The sequence below is a fragment of the Trachurus japonicus genome, chromosome 5 (genome assembly GCF_045865225.1).
Source record: "Trachurus japonicus isolate A0001 chromosome 5, Traja_1.0".
NCBI classification, from domain to species: domain Eukaryota; kingdom Metazoa; phylum Chordata; class Actinopteri; order Carangiformes; family Carangidae; genus Trachurus; species Trachurus japonicus.
Window position 1 is genome coordinate 24400374 of NC_140911.1, and position 13210 is coordinate 24413583.

The following is a 13210-nucleotide window of genomic DNA, read 5'->3' on the forward strand; positions in this document are numbered from 1 at the left end:
TTAAATCTGCCTGTCCGAATTTATAACCCCGCCTCCCTCCAGCGGCTACATTCATAGTCTGTATTGTTAATTAGTTCTCTTTCAAATGACAATGACAACATGGATGATCGAAGACGCATCTGGATCCGGTTTGTTGCAGAGAAAAATCTCTCAACGCTGCAGGATGTTAGAGGGAAGGTTGTGATGGCCCTTAAATGACTGTTCATATTGGGAAAAATGTCTGCAGGACAATTATCCAGTACTTCCATTAGTGTGGAGAATTTCTCCCTTTCCATTTTCTGTCTGATATGCTGGGTGAAAACAGTCAGTTCAGCATCGGCAATTTCAATCCCAAACAGATAGCATGGAGCCTTTAATGGGTCTTTCACACCAAAAGTGGCAGATTTGGGTAGGAGAGAGGACGACACTCTCATGAGTCCAGTCTAACTCCCATCATCTTCACCGTGCAGTTGGTTCAGGACAGTCCTGCGCCTTTGCGGCCCATGACTGTCTCTGTACGATGCCAGCTTAGTCAGTGCAATTGCATGCTGCTTTTTTGACTCATGTTTGTCGCAGGCAACTCCGAGACGTTTCCAATTTTTGTAGCCGTCTCTGATGAAAGTAAACTCTGTATGCATCTCGGGGAAATGCCTACATGCTTTACAAAACGCAGAGTCTCGTTCTTTACTGTATTCAATCCATTTGAACTTCCCATACCAATTGCTGTTGAATGAGCACAATTTCCCACTTATGACAGTAGTTGGGAATGTCACCAGCTTTGGCTGAGAGGCTGGCACCTCGATGGTTGATAAATCCGATGGTGCGCCGATCAGCTTTTTGGACGGCGCTGGGCACTGATGGTTTTGACAGTGCATACGCACAACGCGACGTAGAACGTCAGTGTGTCAGTCATGTAAAAGATAACAATTTAAAAAGGTCACCTGTGATTGGCTGAAATTCGAATGTGGGCGTGGTTAAAGGTCGCTTGTGATTGGTCGCGCCAGCCGTCAAACTCAAAAGAAGAAGAAGCCGCGCGGCCGGCCAGCCTCCCTCCGGAGCTCCGGCGACACACAAAACACACTTTGCTCGGCACCAGTAACGATGACGGCATCGTACCGGTACTGGGCTGCTGTGCTTCTCGGTAGACGACACAGGTAGCAGACAGTTGCCCTTCTCAACCAGAGAACCAGTAACATGCAACCAGGCCTCTTGTTTAACCGTTTCCGGTAGTTTCTTTTTTTTTTATGGTAGTTTATAGATTAATAACGTCGCATTTTAACCAACATTTTGTCTAAAATGAGTTATGTCACCAGTAAGCAGCTGTGTAATAGGCGGGATGATGTAGGCTAGTGAGGTGGTTATGATTAACCCCCGGATTCGAAGCTGGGGGGTTCTGTCCGTCCTGTTGGGGTTTATTTCACGCCGCGAGCGATTCACAAAGTCAGGCAGGAAGACAAACAAAGAAACACGAGAGAATCCGGTCAATTTTCAAAATAAAACACCATAAGTGACACCTTCGGAATGGCGGTCCCACGGAAATTCGGAATGATGGACTTCGGTCCTGCCACCCCCCCGCTCACAATATATTATCCTTTACTTACTGGGCGTTCACACCAAAAGCGACCGGAGCGACCGCGGCGACCAGCTGCCATTCATTTTCAATGTACACTGGCGACGAGGAGCGACGAGGAGCGACCGGCGGCGGGAGCGATGCGAGCGACGCGATGGGAGCAACGCGACGCGAGCGATGAAAGTTGGGAGAGATTGAACTTTATGCAAATGAGCAGCGGTGCGACCGCGGCGACAGCCAATAGCGGACTGGGATTCTCACAGTCGGAGAAATTGAGAGAGCCTGAATGGACACATCTGCAGCACAGCTTGAAAGTCCCGCCCCTTTGGTCGCTTGGTGCAAGGGCCTGCTAGAGCTGGCAAGCAACGCGATAGGAGCGGCCAGGGCGACTACAGGCGATTTAATCGCTTTCGGTGTGAACGCACAGTTACATCTGACCTGTTAAAAGTGATTCTACAAGATCTGTTTTATATGTTCCCCTCATTAACACATCCATATGTGGCACCGAAACATGAAAGTAAATGTTCGGAATGGCACTGGAACCATTGTGAGCAAAAGTGAAATCAACCCCAACAGGAAGGACAGAACCCCCCAGTTTCGAGTCCGAGTCATAATATAAGCAGTTCATCATCTACACAGCTGCAATACTGGTGAAATAACTAATTTGAGACAAAATGTTGGTTAAAATACGACGTTATTAATCTATAAATTTAAGCGGCGTCCCTAGCAACGGCCCGGTTACATGGTACTGGTACTCTGGTTGAGAAGGGCAACTATCTGCAGCCCACCGGTACTGGTATGATGCCGCCATCGTTGCCGGTACTGGTGCTGGTGCCGAGCAAAGTGTGTTTTGTGTGTTGCCAGAGCTCGGGAGGGGAGGCTGGCCGGCCATGCGGCCCAGCTAGGAGCACTAATGAACCTCCTCCTTCTTCTTATTTTGAGTTTGATTGACAGCTGGCGCGACCAATCACAAGTGACCTTTAACCACGCCCACGTTCGAATTTCAGCCAATAACAGACGACCTTTAGCCACGCCCACAATTGAATTCCGGTCAATCACAAATCGACATTTAGTCCCGCCCCTTTCTGCAGGCTGCAGATCAGCCATTTTGACCTCCCATCATTTTGTGTTTTATTGTTTCTCTCCTCACAACGATAGACACAGTCGGCAAGCAAGGAAACGTCACTTCCGGTTAGGGCCGTGGGGGAAAACAAACCGTGTCCCCCATACACACTCATGCAAAAACGCGGCATTTTAAACCTTTGTCAAAGGCTTTTTCGCCGTCCTGTCTTAGTTTTAATCACATGTATATGCTGACAGAGAGCTATATTTTTAGAAACTCATCACGATCTGGGTCGATTGTTGTCCGTACATTTAAAAATATTAGGTATTTCACAGTCAGTCATATTTGTCTTCCCCCACGGCTCTGACGCTCTCTTAGTCGCCGCCGGCCGGCTCTAGACACTCGTAGACACTGCCTGAGTTATTGTGTATTATTTTGCACCGCAAATAAATTCAAAAACCACAACCTGAACTTTTATATCGGAACTTCGCTCATCTTCTCCAAACGTGTAACGCTCTGACCGGAAGTGAAGGTTGCCGACCCTGCTGACTCGGTGTAGGCTATGGCTGTGAAAACTTTATATTTTAAGATGTACGGACAGCAATCGACCCAGATCGTGATGAGTTTTCTAATATATAGCTCTTTGTCAGCATATACATGTGATTAAAACTAAGACAGGACGGCGAACAAGCGTTTGACAAAGGTTTAAAATGCCGCCTTTTTGCATGAGTGTGTATGGGGAAAACGGTTTGTTTTCCCCCACGGCCCTAACCGGAAGTGACGTTTCCTTGCTTGCCGACTGTGTCTATTTGAGCGGTATTTCTGCCTTCGGAGCAAAGAAATTACTTTGAACTTTCCTTTAGGCTACACATTTGGCAAAAATGATCCACTTCAATGTGTTCACAAATTAATAATGTGGCTGGGCCATCAAAGTGATTATTTTCAATGGTCTGCAGTTAAGCTATAGCTGTTAGCTTGCAAGGCTTAAACTAGCATGTTTATTTCACTGGCATCTGACTTGTAAAATAATGAAATAAAATAATAAGTGCCACTAAGATTAAAATGATAATTTAGCTATTGTAGTGAGATCCACAAAATGTATTGTGTGTGCCAAGATGGTAGGCTAAGTGTTGCAATAGGCTAACAGAATGTAGTGAATGTAATCAAATAGCTACAGGCTAATCATTAGACTTGCATGGAATAATTGAAATGATTGCCATGTCTACATAATGGTCAATGAGGAAGCTATAAGTTTTCAAAAAAAAAATATATATATATATACAGCCCAAGTTGCTTTTGAAATAGTGGGATGTTTGTGGAGTTTCCAGTAGAGCACTGCGATCACGCCAGCCGTCTTTCGTTTTCAGGAAGGTCAAGCCAGCCGCGCCAACATTTTAAGTGCGCCCTTATTACAGACTTTATGGCAAACGCACAGAAGCAAGTGGGAAAGCCAGCGCTGACTTACAAGAGCGTGTGGGAACTTCCGGTTTTCAAAATAAAACGTCAGTGTTAAATGTATTATTTTGTAAAATATGAGAACTACATTAAAAATTCATAAAAATATTAAATACGTTCGAATGCAATAAAAAGAGGTATGTGTCATAGAGCAAGCTTAGACCTACTGTCCTACACTGATTCTGAGGCAACAGGTCACATGACCTGGGAGTTATTGAGCTGTAATGCTCATATTTACATTATGACAGGTATTAAAAATTCATAAAAATTATTAAATGTGTTTGAATGCAATAAAAAGAGGTGTGTGTCACAGAGCAAGCTTAGATCTACTGTCCTACACTGATTCTGAGCCAACAGGTCACATGACCTGGGAGTTATTGAGCTATAATGCTCATAATTACAGTATAAAACACATAAAAAAATTCATAGAAAATATTAAATGTGTTCAAATGCAATAAAAAGAGGTGTGTGTCCTAGAGCAAGCTTAGATCTACTGTCCTGTGTTGATCCTGAGGCAATAGGTCACATGACCTGGGAGTTATTGAGCTCTAATGCTCATATTTACATTATGACATGGTATTAAAAATTAATTCATAAAAATTCTGTGTGTGTTATAGAGCAACCACTTTTTATTTCATTCAAACACATTTAATATTTTTTATGAATTTTTAATACCTGTCATAATGTAAATATGAGCATTAGAGCTCAATAACTTCCAGGTCATGTGACTTATTGCCTCAGAATCAGTGTAGGACAGTAGATCTAAGCTTGCTCTATGATACGCACCTCTTTTTATTGCGTTTGAACACATTTAATATTTTTTATGAATTTTTAACGTGTTTTATACAGTAATTATCATCATTATAGCTCAATAACTCCCAGGTCATGTGACCTGTTGGCTCGGAATCAACACAGGATGGTAGATCTAAGCTTGCTCTACGACACGCACCTCTTTTTATTGTGTTTGAACACATTTAATATTTTTTTATGAATTTTTAATACCTGTCATAATGTAAATATGAGCATTATAGCTCAATAACTCCCAGGTCATGTGACCTGTTGGCTCAGAATCAGTGTAGGACAGTAGATCTAAGCTTGCTCTATGACACGCACCTCTTTTTATTGCATTCAAACACATTTAATATTTTTTATGAATTTTTAATGTGTTTTATACTGTAAATATGAGCATTATAGCTCAATAACTCCCAGGTCATGTGGCCTGTTGGCTCAGAATCAGTGTAGGACAGTAGATCTAAGCTTGCTCTATGACACACACCCATTTTTATTGCATTCATTTCAAACACATTTAATATTTCTTTTATGATTTTTTAATACCTGTCATAATGTAAATATGAGCATTACAGCTCAATAACTCCCAGGTCATGTGAGCTGTTGCCTCAGAATCAGTGTAGGACAGTAGGTCTAAGCTTGCTCTATGACACGCACCTCTTTTTATTGCATTCGAACATATTTAATATTTTTATGAATTTTTAATGTAGTTCTCATATTTTACAAAATAAAATCTTAATACATTTAACACTGACGTTTTATTTTGAAAACCGGAAGTTCCCACACGCGCTTGTTAGCGCTGGCTAGAGCACTATAACGACACCACCATTGACTCCCTTGGTAAGGGTTTTGCGCCCCGAGTGGCAGGATATGGGTATTGCAAAAGCGCCCAGAAAACTAATTCACTCCAATCTATGTGTGTTGCCCACTTGCTTGTAAATTGATGAAAACGGCCATGTTTTTGTTTTTAGGTGTCTTTGTCATATCAAATTATACTTATAAATTGTTTATTACAAAATATAGATTGAAACATTAAATTTAAATTAAATTAAATTAATTTTTTTTTACTCGCCTATGTGTTTATCTGTAAAGGGTCCTCAATGATGCTATTAACGTGGGTGATCTATAAATGTCCTTAAATTATTGAAAATACCACTTGCTCATTCACCAACAATGCAGAGATGTCAGTTCTTGGGCGCTTTTGCAATACCCATATTCCTCCATCAGGAGGCACTTCTATTGGACCAATGCGTGTCGTTACCATAGACTGTAAAAGGTCGTTACTCTCTTTTCCAGTGCTCTAGCGCTGGCTTTCCCACTTGCTTCTGTGCGTTTGCCATAAAGTCTGTAATAAGGGCGCACTTAAAATGTTGGAGCGGCTGGCTTGACTACCTGAAAACGAAAGACGGCTGGCGTGACAGCAGTAGCCTACTAGAGCTGGTAAATTTCTATTTGGTTTTAGATTATTCCTCGTGCATGAAAGAGTGGGCCAAATATGTAAAGCATCCCAGTGAAACGAGGTTTAGAAAAGTAAGATAGATCTTTATTGTCATTGTAGTCTACATTTACAAAGAAAAGAGGTTCCACTGGATCATTCGGCAAAACTCGAACACTTTGGTTTCTGGACCCAATTCAGGTTTATTTATTTTGAAAGAACAAAACTTTATCGGATTAAATTTTGATAATCTCTGGTGAGCTCTTTTGGTCTTTTTTGGGGATTTAAGCACCTTTACAGAAGTTAAGTGTTGGGGAAGAGGTCCAGAAACATTAGCCTATGGATCGGTCTGGACACACAACACTATATCAACATATACCAAGTGTACTAGTCATCAGATTGGTTGGCTAGCTGGTCGTCGATGATAAGAGCTTTTTAGACACAAAAACCAAAACAGACAAATAAGCCCCGCCCCGCCCTGACGTCACAACCTAATCAGGTTTCTATGATCTTCTTATGTTTGTTTACTGTGTCATGAAGTATGTTTAAATTGGTCTGAAAATCCCCGTAGAATTTGTTTTTGACATTCTTTAATTAATAAATTGGAGTTACGATTATTTTACGGTCATTTGTGCCCATTCCCCACCCCCACCCATCGGCGGGGTTAGCAGAGCCCGCCCCCCGCCCCCCTCTCCGCTCTCCCCGGCAGCCTCCACCTCCCTCCCCTCCTCTGGTCTGTCTTCCACACCGCTGTTGTAGCAGCCATTTTACCGTGGAGCGACAACGCGGCGGCGACCGGAGGATGCCGAGGCAGCACCGCTAGAAGGTAATGCCGCTTTTCTTGTTGAGCTCTTTCATTCGTGTCGGTAACCTTTACGTTTCTGACACAACACACGCGTCGGGTAATCTGTGAGGTGCTCGGGGGCAGGCCGGTCGGTGGGGCTGAGCGAGCCTCAACAACTAGTAGCTGCCCAAACAGAGGAAAGATAGGCTGTAGACTAGAGTGTTTTGTGAGCAAAGCTTGTCGCTGGCAGTTCACAAGTCTGTGTGGAAATGGCGACGTTTTCAACCAAACCACCTAAAGTTGCAACTTAGCCTCTCGGTTTGGCTGCGCTGTAACAGTGCTGGATAACGGTGGTCATTGTGGTGACTCTTCTTGGCGCGTTCGTAAAGGGGGGCGCTAGAGAGCCACAGAACGAGCAACGTTGCGCACGTTTTGTTGTGCAATACTTACTGGCCTGTTTGTTTTAATTTAACGCTTCTGGTAATAACACAGTGTTTGGCTTCTTTGTTCAAGCCAGTTAGCAGATCAGTCAGCCGGTTTAGGTTGTTTTGTCTTGGCCTGTAATCGTGTAATGTTGCTGGTGAAGGGTTGGTTCATGGGAACGCTAGCGTTGTGAAATCCTTGCAAATTAGTGGAACTATTGGTCTCCCACACAATATATCGCACATGATTTTTAAATGCTTTCTGGTCAGCCAATTTTTGAATCATTTACAATTCTAGTAAACTTGTTGGATTTGGGCTAGCTATGGTTTCGCTTGCTGATTAGCCTACCTAAATGCGATGGCAGCTCTACGTCGCACACAACACAGGCAGATGATATACTTAGTAGTGCTGTCAAAAATATCGTGTTATTAGCGTGTTAACGCAAAGCAATTTTAACGGCCTCAATTTTTTTATCGCAAGATTAACGCCGGGGACACGCGCTAGTTTCCTTTCGCCGATTGTGTCGTTCACAGCAGACGCGCCGCGGCACGCACCTACTACTTAGCCTACGTCATGTTATTTTTGGGTAGCTTTAGCTACAACAATTTACTAGGGCTGTAGCTGATATCCGAGTACTTAAATACTCGCTTGGCTTGGGCGGCATCCGAGTGCCATTTCACTACTCGGATACTCCCCCATGGTAATAAAAAAAGCGCTAAATCGCGCTAATTTGTTCAAATTGCTATCCGCCCCCCATCTGACTGTCCAACGGGGGGATGGGGGGCGGATTTAGCGCATTTTTTTTATTACCGTCACTGTGCATGTGCTCGGTCTGTACTGCGAAGGAGGCTCAACATAGCCAGCCTTTGTGTTCATGCTGCAGCTCAACAAAACCTCAAGCCCCGATCCGAGTTAACACAGTACTATGAAGCTGGTTATCAACTTGGTTTGTTAAGTCCGGCGTTCACATCAAAGGGGGCGTTTGGCGTCATATGATTCTACTTCTGCACGAAATAGAGCAACAATTTGATTTCAGCCAAGAGGAGCAGGTTGTTTTAATGGAGAGAGTATGAACGATACAAAGAAGCACGATCGCAGCCTGAAGCAACAGTGTTGGTGCAAATATGACAAGAGAGGAGGCTTCTTTTAATTTCTGACAGCTCTGCATTGCACTACTTTTAAATATGAAGCTTTATTCATATAAATTAAATAAACTAGAGCAACAAGTTCTGTCATTTTAAATTGTGTTTTATATTGTTTTCATATATATTTCACTGATCGCCATTATAGAATGTAAGTGTGTGTTTTATTGAAAGCGAGGCTGGGTGTGCGTATGGAAACAGTGGATTTTTTAGGTGCTGTGGCTACAAGCAAATCTCATATTGTCTCTGTACAAAGACAACAAAGACCTTTTTAAATGTGAAAACAGCGTAGACTTATTCAATATTTGCGTTTGGGCAACACTGACACATAACAGGCTAAACATCGAAATTAATTTATTCATGGCCACATTAAGTGAAATTATTAACTTTACCTGTGAGCGCACAACTTATTTCAGTGGTGACTGACTGTATATAAAAGAAAAATATACAGGCTATAGCCTAATATATAATGACCTCCTGACGCTCAGCTCAGCGGGTGAGGAGAACAACTGTAGGCGGAGACAATTCTCAGCGCAGACGCTCAAAGAGAAAGTAAACAGCAGCTGATCTGCATGATCTCTCCTTCCATACTAACGCTCTGTTCTGATCCAGCTCCACTGGACCAAAGGTGACACCAGCTGTAAATGAGTTAAATAGTGAAACAGTGGCGCTTTTTTAGCCGATTTTAGGATTTTAGGATGGGGGGGGTTATTCATGGCGGACATAATTCTTTTGTGGTGGGCCGCCACGAATAAATGAAGGTGTGGGAAACACTGAGCTACTTCTTTTTTTTGTAAGGATGCTATTCTAAGGCCCTTTTCTACTACACAGTTCAGGGATGCAAACAGCGCGCCGAAAAGCGAAACTCGCTTTTTTCATGACCAATTAGGTGACTTGTGTGAATCGTTTAGATCCGAAGAGTTTTTGTTTTGGAGGGGGGGGGTCTCAGCGTCTCAGCTGGTATCGCCCTTAAACCTGATCTAATATGCGGTGAACCGCGGATCAATTTTAAAAAAAAGCAGTGCATGTAGTGTGGGGACACATACGCACACCGCGGCAGCCGAATGAACGGGCAATTAAAAAAACTCTGCTCGTATATTTGAAGCTGCAGCTTTACCTTGTGCACAACAACAACAAAATTATTATAAAATAATTATTATAAATTATAAAATTATTATAACTACTGTTATTGTGTGGATTTTTTCCTAGTTATTCTATTTTCTCCTTCATCTTCCGGCCAGACTTCGGTCCGCTTGCAGGACAAATTATATATCAAAACGTGCGTCCTGATCGGGATCAGTGTGCTATTACTTTTCTCAACAGTGTACGAACGCACAATTTTGCATTGAAGTCGATGGGACGGACGGGAAAAAAAGAGCGTAAAAGACCAATCATTGGAGTTTAACAAACGTCTACTGCTCAGGCATACTTTCACCTAGAGACTTCATTTAAACTTTAAACAGTAGACACAAGTCTTGTGTTTTGTCGTATTACTCCACGTTTTGATAGGTCATATAGTTTTTGATCAATCCCTGTTCAATGACCATGATCATTTTTGGAGAAATTATTAGATTATAATGGGTGTGTATTGGACGGAATGTTCGTGTCAGAGTGCGTGACATCATCGGTTAGAGTGGGAGAGATGCCAGAAAAACTCCAGATTTTTTCTCTATCCAAACTCCATACGGCCACAATTTACACTCTACACACATAATTTCCGCCACGTTTGTAGACGAGCTCATCCTCTATCTCTTAATCTGCACAAAATATCAGAGAGACTTACAGAATTTAAACTCTGAGCCTCTAAGTGCGGCCACGTCTGTCTCTGCTCCTCATTGAGTCCAATACAAATATTTTCTGAGAGAAGCAGAACGGCCTGATGTTTTAAAACTGCCAGCGTCGCCAAAATATTTACTGTAGAAACACCAAATCGTACCAAAATTTTCAGTAAGTCCTTAGAGCAACGTTGATCTGTGTTTTGTTCTGATAGGAGTTACCGTTTTGTCATGCTAAGCCTAAATGTGAGACCAGTGCAGAGGCAGAAAATGGCTCTTTTTCTCCACGTTTCTGTCTGTCTCAGCCTGCGGGGGCCCCTATCGCCGTGGTAACCTCTTTGATCCTCAGGCCAGAGCTCGTTAACTTCATAAACAATCCACCTGGCGCTTGTTTAAATGTTTATAAACAGAGACACAGCTAAATCAGACTGACACAGGATGCAGCTACTAACTAACTATGTGTCAAGTCAGTCACACACACACACACAGACTCTAGAGCCAGCTTCATGTGATTACAGTCACACACACACACACACACCTTCATGTGATTAAAACACAGTTAACGTGCAACAGAATTTAAACTTAAACCATGATTTAATCTGGTTTTAAAGTTAAACCTTGTTGGTGTCAAATGTGTCAAATGCCTCTCGTGGGAGCAGCTGATAGAGTCCCCCCCAGCTGAAAGCAGCCCACCCCACCAGCCAGAGGGTCCAGGACCATAGGGACTGCAGTGGAGGAAGGCTGCCTTAACACCCTGCACAATGGCACCCAGTACACAGAAGTTAGACAGGACCAGTCAGCCCATCACCTGGTCCGTTCAACAAATCAGTTTGCTACTGTGATTTATGTAGCCTAGTTAAATACTACAGTAATCATCATAGTGTATTGGCAGGAAAGACCATTTAAATCTGTATCAAATATCGATTAATGAATTAATCGATAATTTGCATGTTGGTCTTGGTTAAGTACCACCTTGAAAAAAAAAACAATGTTTTGTTGCTTAAGCTATTCAGTCATTCAATGGTATACTAAAATCCATGTGAAAAAAATGCTTCTCACTGTTCTCAGGTCAAATATTTATATGCGATTAAAATGCAATTAATTGCGATTGATTAATTACAAAGCCTCTAATTAATTAGATTAATTGTTTTAATTGAGTCCTGGCCCTATTACACAAGACACACACACACACACACACACACACACACACACACACACACACACACACACACAGGTAACCTAATGTGGTTACAGCTCCTCCATATCAGTGCTTATAGAAAGATGATCATGTGTCTGTCTGATCAGCTCTGTCTTGACCTTAAGATCGTGGGTTTGATTCCCATGTTGACAGAGATGGCACAACCGGCAGTAGCCCCGTGGCCCATTCAAAATTTCCCGAGATGAAATTTTCTAGTTTGTTTTATCAACATGTTTACTACTTCGAACGTTGCGACGCACTACGTTAATTTGCCTCGTTACGGAAGGCACACATTCGAACGCCAGTTTCCACCTTCGAATGTTCTCATTTTGACTAACATTCGAACTGTGATCGAATAGCGAAGTTCGTTCTGACAACCCTAAATACGAAATGGTCTAATTCCATATCTCATTAAAAAAATATATCGATATATTTTTTATATCCTGCCACATTTAGCTCTCAGCTGAGCATCAGCTGGAAATGAGTGAAAACTCACAGAGGAGAACTTAGACATGAGCAAAGAGGGACTGAACAAAATTTAGCCAGTTAGGGGGGGGGGTCGTTTAGCTCAGTTGGTAGAGCAGGCACCCCATGTGCGGAGGCTACAGTCCTTGTTGCCGCCGGCGCTGTATCGAATCCTGACTCGGGTGGCCCTTTGCTGCATGTTATTCCCCCTCTCTCTGCCTCCCCATTTCCTGTCTCTCTCTACTACTATACTATCGATTAAAGGCAAAAGCCCAAAACATGTTTTTTTGTTTTTTATTTAAATTTAGTTAAGCTTAGTTGGCCGAGTCCCTAAAATGTACTCATGGCATGTCAGGTGACCTTTTGCAATGTGTCCATCGTGCACATCGACATCGCGATGACAATGAAAATACTATTAATCGTGCAGCCCTAACCGATAGTATTAATTGGTCAAAGTTATTGTTAACGGTTAAACGGTTAATCATGTGCATCCCTTTCTGCAGCTTTTGCAAAACGAAGATGGCGTACCACAGTAAAAAGAAAAACGAAACTTATCAACCAGCGCATCCCGCATTTCCCATTAACAAACGAATCTGTGGCGGCCGATGCTGGTGCACTTACACACACACACAACCACGGGCACATGGACAGTGACGGTAATAAATAAATTCGCTAAATCGTGCTAAATCGTGCTAATGTGTTCTCCGCCCCCCACCGTCCAACGGGCGGATGGGGGTGGGGGAGTAGTGAAATGGCACTCGGATACCGCCCAAGCCGAGTGAGTACTTGAGTACTCGGATATCGGCTACAGCCCTACTATCCCTAATGGAAAAGCAAACTAAAACAACAAGTTAAGTTGACCCAAGTAGAGCTAGTAGAAAAGGGCCATTAGTTAGCAGTTACTAAGCACATAGATATAATTCAGGTTCTGAACTACTGTAAAGCATTTCAGCGTTACCCCAAGCCAGTAAAAGACATCACCCACTGGTTTGTGAAAGGTGGGTTTGAAACTCAGAGTGGGCTTGCTTTGCCACCTTGCCTGTGATTGTGGCTACTAATTGTGGTTGCTGGTTAAACTAGAAGTAATACATAATATGGTGATGGATAATGCTGATCAGAACCTGCTGCTAGC

At 42.7% G+C, this 13210-nt stretch overlaps 1 protein-coding gene across 1 annotated transcript in view; it reads left to right on the plus strand.

The window, feature by feature from the left end:
• Positions 1 to 6977: 6977 nt before the first annotated feature.
• Positions 6978 to 13210, plus strand: part of ccdc71 (coiled-coil domain containing 71) — a 33525-nt gene continuing 27292 nt past the window's right edge. Inside the window, exon 1 of the mRNA XM_085776914.1 lies at positions 6978 to 7117. The gene's annotated coding sequence lies outside the window, so the exon portion shown is untranslated. The remainder of the gene's footprint in view (positions 7118 to 13210) is intronic.